Source organism: Macaca fascicularis, chromosome 19 (genome assembly GCF_037993035.2).
Source record: "Macaca fascicularis isolate 582-1 chromosome 19, T2T-MFA8v1.1".
NCBI lineage: Eukaryota > Metazoa > Chordata > Mammalia > Primates > Cercopithecidae > Macaca > Macaca fascicularis.
This window is the reverse complement of record NC_088393.1, coordinates 36,205,123-36,220,553: the sequence shown is the minus strand read 5'-3', so window position 1 is coordinate 36,220,553 and position 15,431 is coordinate 36,205,123. Positions and strand designations below refer to the sequence as shown.

Genomic DNA, 15,431 nt, shown 5'->3' with positions numbered 1-15,431 from the left:
TCTAGAAACTTAAAATAAAACTTGATAGCTTGGCATGGTGGCTCAGGCCTGTAATCCCAGTGTTTCAGGAGGCTGAGGTGGAAGGATTGCTTGAGGCCAGAAGTTTGAGATCAGCCTGGTCAACATAGCAAGACCCTGTTCCTACAACAAATGAAAAAATAACCAGGTGTGGTGGTGCATGCTTGTAGTCCTAGCTACTGAGGAGGCTTAGCAAAAGAATTGCTTGAGGTCAGGAATTCGAGGCTGCAGTGAGCTGTAATTGCACCACTGCACTCCTGCCTTGGCAACAGAGCAAGACTCTGTCTATAAAAAATAAAATAAAATAAATTGAACTTACAACATCTGAATTTTGTTCCCGGATATAGACCATCTCTTAACCCCTCTGGCCTCAGCTTTGGTACCTTTGCAGTGGAAACTGTATTACCCACCACATGGCAATATGGTCAGCATAAAAGAAAATAACAAATATCAGGGAGTCTCCCACCCTCTTATATCTGGAGTGGAATGTGCTTTCTGCATGGAGTGCTCCGTGTCTCTGAAGTTCTCCACAAGCTGTTGGCCCTCACAGACTTTGTTCTTCACTGTCATTTCCAAGTCTGTCCCGGTTACTGTTGTGTGTGGTGTAGATAAAGCACTTCTCATTTTCTTAGTATCTCGACTACAGGGGAAAATTATAGTCATTAACGCACACTATTAAATTATGTCAAACACTAGACTCAAAATTTCTGCTGAATACCAAGTAGGTTTTGGTTAAAAGGAAAATCTGATGTAGATTTAGGGCTCTGTTTGGGATTGTCCCTCTAGCCTCCCCTCCGCTCTGCCCCATCTTCTTCAAGGTGGTATAATACGTTGCTGAATTTGAAAGAAGATAAGAATAAATAGCCCGTGGGAGATCTGGGCCAGGTGTAAAGTCTGACCTTGAACCTGGCAGCGTCAGACTGTGGACCTGAGTCAGGGGCTGCCATGTACCAGTGCAACTGTGGGAAGAAGCAAGTGCCTTCTCGCCAGCAGCCTGGCTGTGGCAGGCTTCCCACGGGCACCCTCAGATCTAACCTTGTGGCAACCTTGCAGCCCCCAAATGCAAGCTCCTTTTACAAAACTGGTAGTCACGTGTTTACTGAAAATTTCACTGGGAGACCCAGAAAAAGGTCTCTATCACTCACCACCTGTCAGACAACTTCAGAACCTGCTCTGTAATTTTGCAGCCCCCGTCATTCCCCTTTCCTGCTACCTGCTTGCCAGTCACTCAAGTTTCCCTGGCCCTACCCCATCCCTGTGTTAGCCACTGCCTTACTTTTCATTTATTTTTCTGTGGTGTGTTGGAAAATTCAACTCTGTACCAACTCCTCCTCTCCTGCATCTCCATAGCCATCACCCACTCAGAAGAGGGCCTCTGACGAGGGATTCACCTCCCTCCCATCTCCATACCCATCACCCACTCAGCAGAGGGCCCTGATGAGGGATTCCCCTCCCCCCATCTCCATACCCATCACCCACTCAACAGAGGCCCCGATGAGGGATCCCCTCCCCCACATCTCTATACCCATCACCCACTCAGCAGAGGGCCCTGATGAAGGATTCCCCTCCCCCAATCTCCATACCCATCACCCACTCAGCAGAGGCCCTGAGTGGGTGATGGGTATGGAGATGAATCTCAGGAGGATTCACCTCCCTGGGAGGCAGGGGGGATGGTAACATACACATTTACAAGTGCTTTCCTTTCTCTCTATGGTACTGTGGATGGCACAGTGTGAGGCTCTATGACTCCAGCAATGATTAAGAAGCAGGTCTTGGCCAGGCATGGTGGTCACACCTGTAATCCCAACACTTTTGGAGACCAAGGTGGGATAATTGCTTGATGCCAGGAGGTCAAGACCAGACTGGACAGCACAGCAAGACCCTGTCTCTACCAAACATTTTAAAAAATAAACTTCGTGTGGTGGTGTGCACCTGTACTCCCAGCTACTCAGAAGGCTGAGGCAGAAGAACTGCTTGAGCCTAGGAGGTCGAGGTTGCAGTGAGCTGTGATCTCACCACTGCACTCTAGCCTGAGTGATAGTGAGATTTTGCTGAAAGAAAGAAGGAAAGAAAGAGAGAAAGAAAGAAAGAAAAAGATAAAGAGAGAAAGAAAAAGAAAGAAAGAAAGAGAAAGAAAGAAGGAAAGAAAGTGAAAGAAGAAAAGAAAGAAAGAAAGAAGAAATAAAGAAAAAGAAAGAAGAAAGAAAGCAAGAAGAAAGAAATAGAAAGAAAGAAGGAAAGAAAGAGAGAAAGAAAGAAAAAGATAAAGAGAAAGAAAAAGATAGAGAGAAAGAAAGAAAGAAAGAAAAGAAGGAAGGAAGAAAGGAAGGGGAAGAAAGAAAGAAAGAAAGAAAAGAAAGAGAAAGAAAGAAAGAAAGAGAAAGAAAGAAAGAAAGAAAGAAAGAAAGAAAGAAAGAAAGAAAGAAAGAAAGAAAGAAAGAAAGAAAGGAAGGAAGGAAGGAAGGAAGGAAGGAAGGAAGGAAGGAAGGAAGGAAGGAAAGGAAGGAAGGAAGGAAGGAAGGAAGAAAAGAAAAGAAAGAAAGAGAAAGAAAGAAAGAGAGAAAGAAAGAGAGAAAGGAAGGAAGGAAGGAAGGAAGGAAGGAAGGAAGGAAGGAAGGAAGGAAGGAAGGAAGGAAGGAAGAGGTCTTGTCCACAAAGTGCTCTCCCTCTGTGGGGTGAGCAGCCAGCTCAGTGGTGGCTTAGTTTGTCATCATGCATTTTATGTCGTTCATCACTGTCTGTGCTCATAAGAACCCCCTCCAGGAAGACAGACTTTCTCATCTGCACACAGCAGTAGGTGACACAGGGCCTGTGAGTTGTGGCTCCTCTGGCATCATATGGGAGTCTTGGCCAGAATAGACTACCGCCTCTCACATTTTAAGAAAAGTGGTTTTGATTCTGTAACAGAAAACTCACAAGCCATTCAAGAGAATTCCAAATGACGAAATGAATAGAGCAGGTTTCATTACCACACAGAGCCTCCCTCTCTGTGGAGGCATTTGGAATTTGGTGAGGACTCACCATGTCCCTATAACAAGAACCAGGGCAGTGTCTGGAACCTGCACCCCTAGGCCTCCCAGAGTGGAAAACAACAGGACGTTCCCGGGGAATCTTGCCTTCCCCTTGCTCTCATCTCCAACCGGCCCCATCTCCTGGAAAAATATAGAATAAACTTTCTGCTCTGAGTCTGGAATTTGGAGCCAGCACTGGGGGAAGGAAGAGGGTGCCAGCCCTCCAGATACCCAGCCGCCAGCCGTGGGCCCCCTTCACAACTTCGGTGGCGCCTCTTCCTTTATGGCAGAGTTGCTGATGGGAGCTAAGTAGGACCATCCATCCGTGCAGTTGCGCAGGTTTAATCAAGGGTCTGCCTGACAGTGCTGGGGCTCAGCAAAACAGCTCACCCGCTGTGAAAAAGTGCTCATCGATGTTCCAGTGTTCTTTCATTTATGGGTGGCTCTCCTCGTCCCCTGACCTCCTCCTCCCCTGCTGCTTCTCTGCACCCATGACAGCATCAGAGGCTTGGGAGAGCAAGATTGCTCCAGCAGACGCCTTCTTGCACATCCAGAAAACCAGCGGACAGTTTCCACGCGGACTTGGAGGGGCCGGAGGCGCATCTGCACCAGGCTGCCCTGTGAGTGTAGGGAGGAGGTCGCGTGGAATGGCTTCGCTATGGTCTTCCCAACTGTCGAGGACTCTGACCTCTTCCTTTTAGGTGCAGATTCCTGTACAGTTAAAAGCAGTAGCTGAAAGAGGTGTGTTAAGCAGTCAACAAAGCCCTTGGAAGCTTCATCACTTACCTCCAGTGTTCAGATTTCCCATCCTCCTAGACCAGGGCTTTTTGACCTGGGCCGCACTGACATTTTGGCTGGATCATTCTTTTTTGTGGGGGTATTCCTATGCATTGTAGGGTTGATTAACAAGATGCCTGGCCCCCACCCACTGGATTCCAGTGGCACCTTCCTCAACAGTGTGAACAACTAAAAGTGTCTCCAGACATTGCCAAACATCCCCTGTGGGTGAAATCTCTCCTAGTTGGGAACCACTGACCTAAATGGTCCTGACATGTACCATGTTCTTTCTTCTGCGTTCTCGCTGTCATCCCATCATCACAGCAGCAGTGTAACCACACCTTCATCATCACCATCACCACCATCATCATCCCTTAGGCAGCATCTGTGTCAGTCATGATTACTAACATCTGTTCATGATGATGGAGGACCTCGTGAAGGAGCTGTACTGCTCCCCAGGTGCCTGGCGTGTTGCCGGAAATGTGTGCAGAGCAACCCAAGGTCCCTGGGAACCCTAAGAGATTAATCCTACTATGCCCATTTTAGAGATAAGAAAACTGATGATCACGGAGCCTAAGTAACTTTTCTCGAGATGCAGCAGAACACAACAGTGCCTCTGTTTGACCTAAGTCGGAGATTTTGTTCACGGTACTCTGCTGCCGTACACTTCTCTTTGTTCCATTATCTCTGCCCTCAAGCTCCTGGCAATGTGGTCAGGCACAGGCCTGGCATCCTCATCAATGTAAGGAACAGGAATCAAGTCACTCAGCTTAGCTCAAGTAATTCAAATTAATGTGCACCTTGTCTGTTGAGGCAATAAAGAATTGTTTGTAACACAGGACTAATCCCAGAATTCTGGTTCCAGCTTTGACTTGCTCTGTGAGCTTAGACAAGCCACTCGACCTTTCTAAGCCTCCCACACTTTATTTGTAAATGCACTAATACTTGTAAGAAGATAAGAACCGCACCTGGATACAGTTAACCCTCACTGAAAGCTGCGTGTTACTATTAGTGACAGACACTCTCCGGGTAAATCAACATCTTTCTTTTTGTTCTCTCTGCAAAAGCGGTTGGGGAGATGCTGTGTGAGTTTAGGGGAGATTAGAACCCCAGTGTTGGGGTCAGACAGGAGGATGCCTGACTGCTTCTCTTAATTTCTCCCCTGAGAAATGGCAGCTTGTCTTGAACAGAGCCCAGCCTGGGTGTCAGAGGTCCTGAATTTCAGTTTTGGGCATGGACCACATACAGCAAGACTGAGCAAGTCATGTACCTGCCAGGGCCCCGATTTCCTTATCTGCACATTAGGCTAGATAATCGCAAAGCTCCTACATCAGCATGTGTACAACAGACAGTCTTACTTGCCTGCTATTGTAATGCATACATTAGCACCTTCTATTTCAGCATTGGATGAGGTCTTTTTCCAGTGCTGACTGGGCTGGCTAAGACCAGAGAGTGGTCGGGCTCCCTCCCTGGAACAGCTCCCCAATGGCTGGCGCCCATCCTTGCCCATCTCTGACAGCAGACACCCTGCTCAGGATTGACGACCAGAAGTGTGTGTATATATATAATGGATAGATAGATAAATCAATGGATGCTTTTTCCTTTTATACATATTTTATCTTTTTCTTCCGTCTTTCTATAGCAACAGATTCTTCAAACAAGCTGCATTCCCATGTGTACTCAGTCAGGTGTGCTTTTCTTAGGCAGAAAGCAGGATATGCAATCAGGTTCATACACAGCTGGTGCGACTTCATGAACGCATCTGAAGAACCGATTGGCTGGACACGTTGTTAAAGCTGTCTCCTCTTGACCTGTAATCTGAAGATTGATGTTGCTGAGAGAAAGGGCTGAATTGCAAGTCAATACCTTTTTTTAAGAACCTTCTCACTTTAATTAATTGTCCTTACAATGTCCTAGATTACAGCTGAGGGATAGGTGATAAGAAATTAATGAAAGCGCAGAGCGTAGGGAGGAGGTAAGCCCTGACAAGATTATAGGGTGCGGGAGAGGAGGATTTGGGAAATGGACTGAGAGGAAGCAACGTCCTGGGTGGTAGCAAAGGGATGATTTCCTGTCTGTCTGTCTACCTGTCTGTCGCTCCATTTGACAGCACTGTCTCTAGGGCATTTTGTTTTTCAGTGGTGCTGGACACAGCTCACACCATCACCTTAATTTATACGACGCAGGGTTATTGGAAGGAGCTTTGCAATCACACGATCATGCTGGCAGCTCCAGGTCTGTCCATTTCTCACCTTGGTTTGCTTCTCTGGTAAATGGGTATAAGAGTTCCTACCGCATACGGAAGCTACTTGGCTCTATGGCAAGCAGGGGCTGTCGATGGGTCGGGGAGGAGGCTGGGAGACAACCCAGGGTCACACCAAAGCCATGCCTAGTGTCCTGCCTCCTCCCTGAGCTCTCTGGGACACAGTGTGCTTCTCCTGCCAGGTAGGGAGAGGCCCACAGGGGCTTCGGAAGTCATACAGTGGCCCTCTTCCACATAGGCTTCATGCACACTTTCTGCTTTTCTGTTTCTTTCACTTCCCTTCCTTCAGGGAGCGTTGGGTAGTGACGTGCCAAGAGTAGAGATCTTTGAAATCAGACAGCCACCATTCAGCTCTGCCTGGCTTTGTGAGCTTATGGAAGGCATGCATTCAACAGAAGACATACATGCCAAAGCATGCTAGGAGTTCAGTAAACCATGCAGGAAAACTAGAAGGTGGTCACTAGCCACTGGAAGCTAGACTGGAAGGTCAGCAAAGCTTTCTCTGAGGAAGTGACATTCAAAGCCTGAAAAGACAGCTGGAAATCAACCAGGACACAAAGAAGCAGGGAAGGGGATGGAGAAGAGTTCCAAGGGAAGGGAAGAACCTGCTCAAGGCCTCAAGCAGGGCAGAGGCCAGTGTGTGAAAGGCTGAAGGCTTTGCCAAGCAGGGCTGGCAGAAGGGGAAGTGCAAGAGATGAGGTTGGAAACCAAGGGAGCAGAGGGAACATGAAGGTTTACAGACGCAGTAGAAGTTGGTGTCATATCTAAAGGGCAAGGAGAAGCTCTTCACGGATGGTGACTTCTTTTTTTTGTTTTTTTGTTTTGTTTTTATTTTTAAAGAGACAGAGCCTTGCTCTGTTGCCCAGGCTGTAAAGCAGGGGCACAATTATAACTCACTGCAGCCTTGAACTCCTGGGTTCAAGCAATCCTCCTACTTCAACCTCTGAGTAGCTGGGGCTACAAGCACACACTACCATGCCCGAATAATTTTAAAAAAATTGTAGAGATGGAGTCTCATTATGTTGCCCAGGCTGGTCTCCAACTCCTGGCCTCAAGCCATCCTCCCACCTCGGCCTCCCCAAGTGTTGGGATGACAAGTGTGAGCCACCATGCCTGGCCTCTAGAGACTTTAGTGCATCAAAGTTTATGGTTTCTACAAAGCCTCTCTATATATCTTTATATCTCAGAGATATAAAATTAACAAGTCTCTACCCTTGAGGAGCTCCTAAAGTCATGGAGGATCATCTTTATAGATTTAACATATAGTCACCCACAGTCTTTGCTTGTTAGATCTGCTACATGCTGGGCTCCACACTGGGAGAAAATCAGTCATAATCTATACCCCACAGGGCTTGCTGCCCAGTGAAGACACAGATATTGAACAAATAATCCCAACAAAGATGTAGACCATTTTCACTATAATCCAAGGCCATTGCAAAGAGGAGTAGAGGACTTTAGGGAAAGCACAGCGTGTGCAAAGGCCCTGTGGCAGGAGGGGTCCTGGTGCATCTGAGGGGCTGCAGTGGGAGTGATGAGAGGTCACTCTAGGAGGAAGGTTGGGGACAGACCCTGCAGGTCTGCTGGGCCTTGTGAGTAGCCTGAGAGTGTGGTCAGAATCCACACAGTGTGTACAATGCACAGAGGGAGCAGGCGGAAGAGCAACCCCACCTGGAGGATCAGGGAACGGCCAGTAGACAGGGATCTGGGTTTAAAGGATGCCTTGTCCCTCTCTCAGCCTGGTGTGGAGAAAAGCATATGAACAGCAGGATCAGAACATGTTCAGAAAAGTTCCTGTGGCTAGAGGGCCAGAAGATGGGGGTGGAAGGTGAAGTTATGGAAGGAGGCAATTGAGGTCAGATCCTGAGAGCTTTCTAGACCAAGCTAGAGCAACCTGGAAAAAAGGATCCACTTGCTTCTTGAAAAGGCACTCAGCCTCTGGGTGTCGGGGCAGGTCTAGAATTCAGGTCCAAGGGAGTAGCTTGTCCAACATCTTCTCTTTAAGAGGAGACTGAGACCCCTTCCAGCTCTGACATCCTCTAAGTCTCAAATGTGATTTGCAGACTCAACCATTGCACCCTTGGAGATTGTTGTTGGGTAATTCTTACATACTTGGTGGCTTTAATAACAGAGTATGATCTATCAAAGCTCTAGACACCAGAAGCTGGATGTTGGCAGGGCCATGCTCCCTCCCAAGGCTCTAGAAAAGAACTATTCTTTCCTCTTTCAGATTCTGGTGGCTTCAGGTGCCCCTTAGCTCAGGGCAGTTTCTCTCCAGTCTCTGCCTCCACTTTCAATGACCCTCATTTCTTCTCTCTGTGTCTGTTATCCTTGGATTTATGGCCCATAAATTAAACCAAGATGATCTGCTTCTCTCAAGACCCTTAACTCAGTTACATCTGCAAAGACTTCTTTTTGCAAATAAGATCACACTCACAGATGCTAGAGATTAGGACATGGGCATATTGTTTTAGGGGACACCATTAACCCACTGCTGACCAGCCTCAGAGTCTACCACTAGATTGTTTTTCTGCAAAGGTGCTCACGATAGTCTCATACGACTTTCTAGTATTTTAAACTTTTTTGTTGTTGTTTTCAAGATGGAGTCTCACTCTGTCATCCAGGCTGGAATGCAGTGGCACGATCTCAGCTCACTGCAGCCCCCATCTCCAGGTTTCAAGCGATTCTCCTGCCTCAGCCTCCTGAGTAGCTGAGATTACAGGCACATGCCACCACCCCCAGCTAACTTTTGTATTTTTAGTAGAGACAGGGTTTCGTCATGTTGACCAGGCTGGTCTCGAACTCCTGACCTCGAGCAATCTGCCCACCTCGGCCTCCCAACGTGCTGTTAAACTGTTTTTAAGATCTTTGTTTATGCCAAAGCAAAATGAGAAAAGGGGAATTCTCCACAGTGGCAAAATTTTTACTACAAAATTTTCACTTGGTTTCTCTCTATGCCCAAGTCCTGTGCCCACATACATGAGTTGTGAAGGTCTGGGCAGAGCTGATTGTCATCCAGCCTCAGTAACAAAGACTGTGCCACCTCTGTAACCAAATGTAAGCAGACAAGCGGCAGGAAGCCTCATGAACTCACTGGGATCTCGAGGCACCTTGGTCTCCACTCCAGAATGAGAGTCTCAGTGAATGCTTGTTGGCTGCGGGGCTTGAATGCATGAACCCTGCTTAGTGAGGCTTCCCTCCCTTAACCAGCACTCCGTGGTTATCTGATGCCTTTCTCCACAATACCTGGTTCTGAGAAATCAAATTAAATATAAAGTCCCTCTGCTGCTGAGCAGTTCATTGGAACCCTCCTAATAAAAATTCTTTTGAATGTGCCACTCAGCGGAATTCTGTGTAATTCTAGACAAGAAAAATTATTTCGGAAATATGTTTCTGTATTCAACGGTGTAATGAATACAATCCTTCTTATCACCCAGCACGGAGATGGAGGGTGTGACTGCATGTTAAAGACTGTTTGTAAAAGGGGCGCCTTAGCTATCCTGGCAGCACACCCAGCCACCGGTCCACGTGGGACCTGCCTTATCTCCTTTCTACGGCTACAATTGTGGGAGAGGAAGATAATGAGGTTTTTTTGTTGTTTTTTAAAAACCATGTCACAAAAGGCAAATAGAAACTTAAGCCCCAAAAGAAATTTCTCCATTAACACAACTTCTGAAAATATTCCGTACAAAGAAGTCCGTCATGCTACCCCTCCAAAACCCTTGCAGAAAAAAAACATGTGGAAATTCATCTAAAAACAAAGTTGGAGTGTTCCTCGTGGTTTGTTCAAGACATCGTTGTCCTCGAAAACTCTTCAAACTTCTCAGAGGCCGGTCTGGATCACTGAGGTTCACATGAGACACTATTTGAAAAGAAGTGCTGCTTCATTCTGCAGACCTTACACCACAGAACAGTTAAATGTGGTGCCAGAGAAGAGTGGGAGAAACAGAGCCTGCTGAGCCAACTTCAACGAACTGAAAAAAGGACTACAATTAGTGCCACCACCAATTTTTATATTTCATGTTAAAACCATGCATTTTCTTACATAGGTTAAACATATTTCTTACAATGTTATTTTCCCCATCTACAGAGAGCACACTTATGGCTAATCAAGGCTGAGTTCTTAGTGCCTGGATTTTTCGTGTGCATAGATTCGTATGTTTCACAGGTTCCTAAACGCCGGAAGTCAGAGGCCAGAGCATCTGAAATGTGAACTGAGCTCACGGAATCATCATTGTCACTCAGGACATTCTAACATGTTTTCCTGACATATCTGTACCAATTGTTATCTCTATAATTAAAACCATTTTAAAACTAAGTTCCCTTCCTTAGACTCTTTCCAACACTGCCAATCTCAAAAGAATCACTTGAAGCATGATTCAAATTTTAAAACATGTTAGGGCCAGGGAAGTGCCTCAAAGTCGGTGTGACCTGCTTGGGCATGGAAGGTGGGGGCAGAGCACGTGTGAGCCCTGCCTGTGAGCAGTGTACCCTCATGGGCTCTGCGGTTCCAGCCTTTCCTGCAGAGCTGAGTCCACAGACAGAGCTACGCAGGAACTCCTTCTCACACTAGAACTTTGCCAAAAGATACTCATAGGCTGGAATTGCCAGAGTCACTTTTTGGCTTAGAACATCACACAATGTCCATATGATCATTTGTACAATGGAATCTATGTTGTGGAACAGCCAAGATAAAAGAGGCAGATTCAGCAAGGGGAACTCTTACTCTGATTCATAAACACTTGGTGTTTAACGCAGAACCTCTCTTGGTCCAAACTCTGCTCCCCTTTGACTCCCTGTACAAGTGACAGGCACTTGACAGACATCCTCCTCTCTGTCCCACCAAACCATGAAGAATCTGTTCATCCCTGAATTTCTCCGCATTCCCCAAACCTGGCCAAAGCCTTTGGGTCAGAACTTTCTCCTAATGCACCTGCTTTCTAGTTCCTCTGCTTCCCATTCCTTCCCTGGGTGCTAAGATCTTAGTTAGATGCTGGCATGGGCTTCTTTTTAATTAAAACCAAAGGCCACCCTCACACCTCAGTGCCCTTCATCATCTCCCAACTCCCTGCCAGAGCAAGTCCGGTCTCTTGAGGGTGATTCCTGTCTTTGCAGCATCTGGCCTCAACCTGCTCCCCCAGCCTCCCTCTTTGCTCCCCTCTACCAACACGCCGTGCCCTTTCTCACGTGAGCATGGCCGTTTCTGAGCTCTGAGGAACGTAAGACCTATGAACACGTGAGCACAACCCCAGGTATTCTCAACTACTAATAATTAAGCAGGTACTTTGTTAACCCTGACAACAGCTATGAGCAAAGCCCCAGTACACAGAAGTTACAATTTCCTGTCTGTGTGGCAGATATGAGCGGCTGTTAAGGTGTGTGTTAATTAATGAAATGTGCCCTCTCCATTCTGGAAAATATTATTTTTCTTTTTTTAATTTAGTTTTTATTTCAATAGGTTTTTAGAGACTAAGTGGTATGTGGTTACGTGAATAAGTTATTTAACAGTGATTTCTGAGATTTAGGTTCACCCATCACCCAAGCAGTGTACACTGTACCCAGTGTGTAGTCTTTTATCCCTCAACCCCTTCTACCCTTTCTCCTGAGTCCCCAAAGTCCAATGTGTCATTCTTATGCCTTTGTGTCCTCATAGCTTAGCTCCCACTTGCGAGAACATGCAATGTTTGCTTTTCCTTTCCTGAGTTACTTCACTTAGAATAATAGTCTCCAATTCCATCTAGATTGCTGCAAATGCTATTATTTCATTCCTTTTTATGGCTGAGTAGTACTCCATGGTGTGTGTGTGTGCGTGTGTATGTGTGTGTGTACGTATGTACGTACATATATGTGTGTGTGTATATATATACCACATTTTCTTTATCCACTTGTCGATTGATGGACATTTGGGTTGGTTCCACATATTTGCAATTGCAAATTCTGCTCTGAGCAGCATTTTCATGCAGACTGATGGGGTCCTGCTGGCTGCCCAAGCATGACATGCTTCACTTCTCATCTAAACTCAACTCCCCTTCCAGCTGACTTTCTGAACATTGGAGGCACCACTAAGTATGCATGTCAGAAAGTATACTCCACAGAATGCCAGTTCAGCTGCAGACTAAAGACTGTTTATTGAGGCCAAGGGTTATTCATTTTTCTCTCTTTGTAATAAGAGACTACTGGTTTGTTTTTCTCTACGATTCCTAAAATCCTTAAATCAGTTTTTAAAGGCTGGGTAGGAGGGCATTAGAGTATGCAAACTTTCCCAAACTTTGCTGTTCTACAGCCTTCGCTGGTGATACCCAGGCAAACAAGGTCTGGAGCGGACCTCCAGCAAACTCCAGCAGACCTGCAGCAGAGGGGCCTGACTGTTAGAAGGAAAACTAACAAACACAAAGGAATAGCATCAACATCAACAAAAAGGACGTCCATTCATGGCCTCATCCAAAGGTCACCAACATCAGAGACCAAAGGTCGATAAATCCACAAAGATGGAGAGAAACCAGCACAAAAAGGCTAAAAATTCCAAAAGCCAGAAGGCCTCTTCTCCTCCCAAGGATCACAACTCCTCGCTGGCAAGGGAACAAAACTGGATGGAGAATGAGTTTGATGAATTGACAGAAGTAGGCTTCAGGAGGTGGGTAATAACAAACTCCTCCGAGCTAAAGGAGCATGTTCTAACCCAATGCAATGAAGCTAGGAACTTGAAAAAAAGGTTAGACGAACTGCTAACTAGAATAACCAGCTTAGAGAACATAAATGACCTGAAGGAGCTGAAAAACACAGCACAAGAACTTCATGAAACATACACAAGAATCAATAGCCAAATTGATCAAGTGGAAGAAAGGATATCAGAGAACAAAGATCAACTCAATGAAATAAAGTGAGAAGACAAGATTAGAGAAAAAAGAATGAAAAGAAACGAACAAGGCCTTCAAGAAATATGGGACTATGTGAAAAGACCAGATCTGCATTTGATTGGTGTACCTGAAAGTGACGGGCAGAATGGAACCAAGTTGGAAAACACTCTTCAGGACATTAATCAGGAGAACTTCCCCAACCTAGCAAGACAGGCCAACATTCAAATTCAGGAAATATAGAGAACATCACAAAGATACTCCTTGAGAAGAGCAGCCCCAAGACACCTAATCATCTTTCCCCACAAAGGGAAGCTCATCGGACTAACAGTGGATCTCTTGGCAGAAACCCTGCAAGCCAGAAGAGAGTGGGGGCGAATATTCAACATTCTTAAAGAAAACAATTTTCAACCCAGAGTTTCATACCCAGCCAAACTAAGCTTCATAAGCGAAGGAGAAATAAAATCCTTCACAGACAAGCAAATGTTGAGATATTTTGTCACCACGAGGCCTGCCTTACAAGGGCTCCTGAAGGAAGCACTAAACATAGAAAGGAACAACTGGCACCAGTCACTGCAAAAACATACCAAATTGTAAAGAACATTGACACTATGAAGAAACTGCATCAACTAACAGGCAAAACAACCAGCTAGCATCATAATGGCAGGATCAAATTCACACATTACAATATTAACCTTAAATGTAAATGGGCTAAATGCCCCAATTAAAAGACACAGACTGGCAAATTGGATAAAGAGTCAAAACCCATCTGTGTGCTGTATTCAGGAGACCCATCTCATGTGCAAAGACACATGTAGGCTCAAAGTAAAGGGATGAAGGAATATTTACCAAGCAAATGGAAAGCAAAAAAAAAAAAAAAAAAAAAAAAGCAGGAGTTGCAGTCCTAGTCTCTGATAAAACAGACTTTAAACCAACAAAGATCAAAAGAGACAAAGAAGGCCATTGCATAATGGTAAAGGGATCAATGCAACAAAAAGAGGTAACTATCCTAAATACATATGTACCCAATACAGGAACACCCCGATTCATACAGCAAGTTCTTAGAGACCTACAAAGAGACTTAGACTCCCACATAATAATAGTGGGAGACTTTAACACCTCACTGTCAATATTAGACAGATCAAAGAGACAGAAAATTAACAAGAATATTCAGGACTTGAGCTCAGTTCTGGACCAAGTGAACCTAATAGACATCTACAGAACTTTCCACCCCAAATCAACAGAGTATACATTCTTCTCAGCACCACATCACACTTATTCTAAAATTGGTCACATAATTGGAAGGAAAACACTCCTCAATTTTTTCTTTAAAGCAGCATTCATACTGGTTTCCTGCAGAGCTTATTTTGAAACACACCATCTTACAGTTTTCTGTTGTCATTCCTGTAGGCAGCTGCAGAATAAAACCCTGCCATCAAACGTCATTCCCACAACATTTACTTTTCTGTTCCTGGATCCATTTTTTCAAGTGGGACGTCTGGCCGTTTGCTGTCTGTATTAATTTTCTGGGGCTGCCATAATGAAGTCCTGCAGTCTGGTTGGTTTAAACAACAGAAATTAATTTTCTCACGGTTTTGGAGGTTGAGAGTTGCAGATAAAGATGTTGGCAGATTGGTTTCTTCTGAGGCTGCTTTTCTGGAATTGTAGATGGCCATCTCCTCCCTGTGGTCTTCTCCCTGTGTGTCCAAATTTTCTCTTCCTATAAAGACACCATTCATAATGGATTAGGGTCCACCCTAGTAATGTCATTTCAGCTTACCTCTTTAAAGATACTGTCTCCCAATGCAGTCACATGTTGATATGAATTTTTTGGGGATAGTCCATAATGTTGCCAGAGCATTGCAGTGCTAAATAGGGGGTATTGCAGGCAACATGAATAAATCACTAAGTTCAAAATTTCAGAATGCTGTAAGAAAATACATAATCAAAAATACATATATAATCTGGTTGGGTACACGAGATCAAGCCTGAAATCCCAGCACTTTGGGAGGCTGAGGCGGCTGGATCACCTGTGGTCAAGAGTTTGAGACCAGCCTGGCCAACACAGTGAAAGCCTGTCTCTACTAAAAATCCAAAAATTAGCCAGGCATGGTGGCAGGTGCCTGTAATCCCAGCTACTCTGGAGACTGAGTGGGGAGAATCACTTGAACCCGGAAGGTGGAGGTTGCAGTGAGCTGAGATCACGCCACTGCACTCCAGCCTGGGCATACCAGGCTGAGTGAGACAACATAAAAAAAAAAATACATATATAATCAAAGTGTTCAATCATATTGGAAACTCCATTGGAAAAGTGGATTCCACAAAGAAAAGAATTTCCTGGCTTTGGTGGATGTGGCAGGAACAACATACATAGCAGTATGTTTCTATGGACCAGGGTTTCCAAACCCTAAATCAAAAACAGAAGGTAGTGGATTATTTACCTCATTATCTGAAATACACATCACCTAGTCCTCTTCCTTAGAATACACACGAATCACACTCACACATACA

At 45.2% G+C, this 15,431-nt stretch overlaps 1 long non-coding RNA gene across 1 annotated transcript in view; it reads right to left on the bottom strand.

Moving 5' to 3' along the window:
• Positions 1–10,058: 10,058 nt before the first annotated feature.
• LOC123570276 (uncharacterized) overlaps positions 10,059–15,431 on the bottom strand; it is a 59,305-nt gene continuing 53,932 nt past the window's right edge. The window contains exon 4 of the long non-coding RNA XR_010583548.2: positions 10,059–14,640. This is a non-coding gene — a long non-coding RNA (uncharacterized lncRNA). The remainder of the gene's footprint in view (positions 14,641–15,431) is intronic.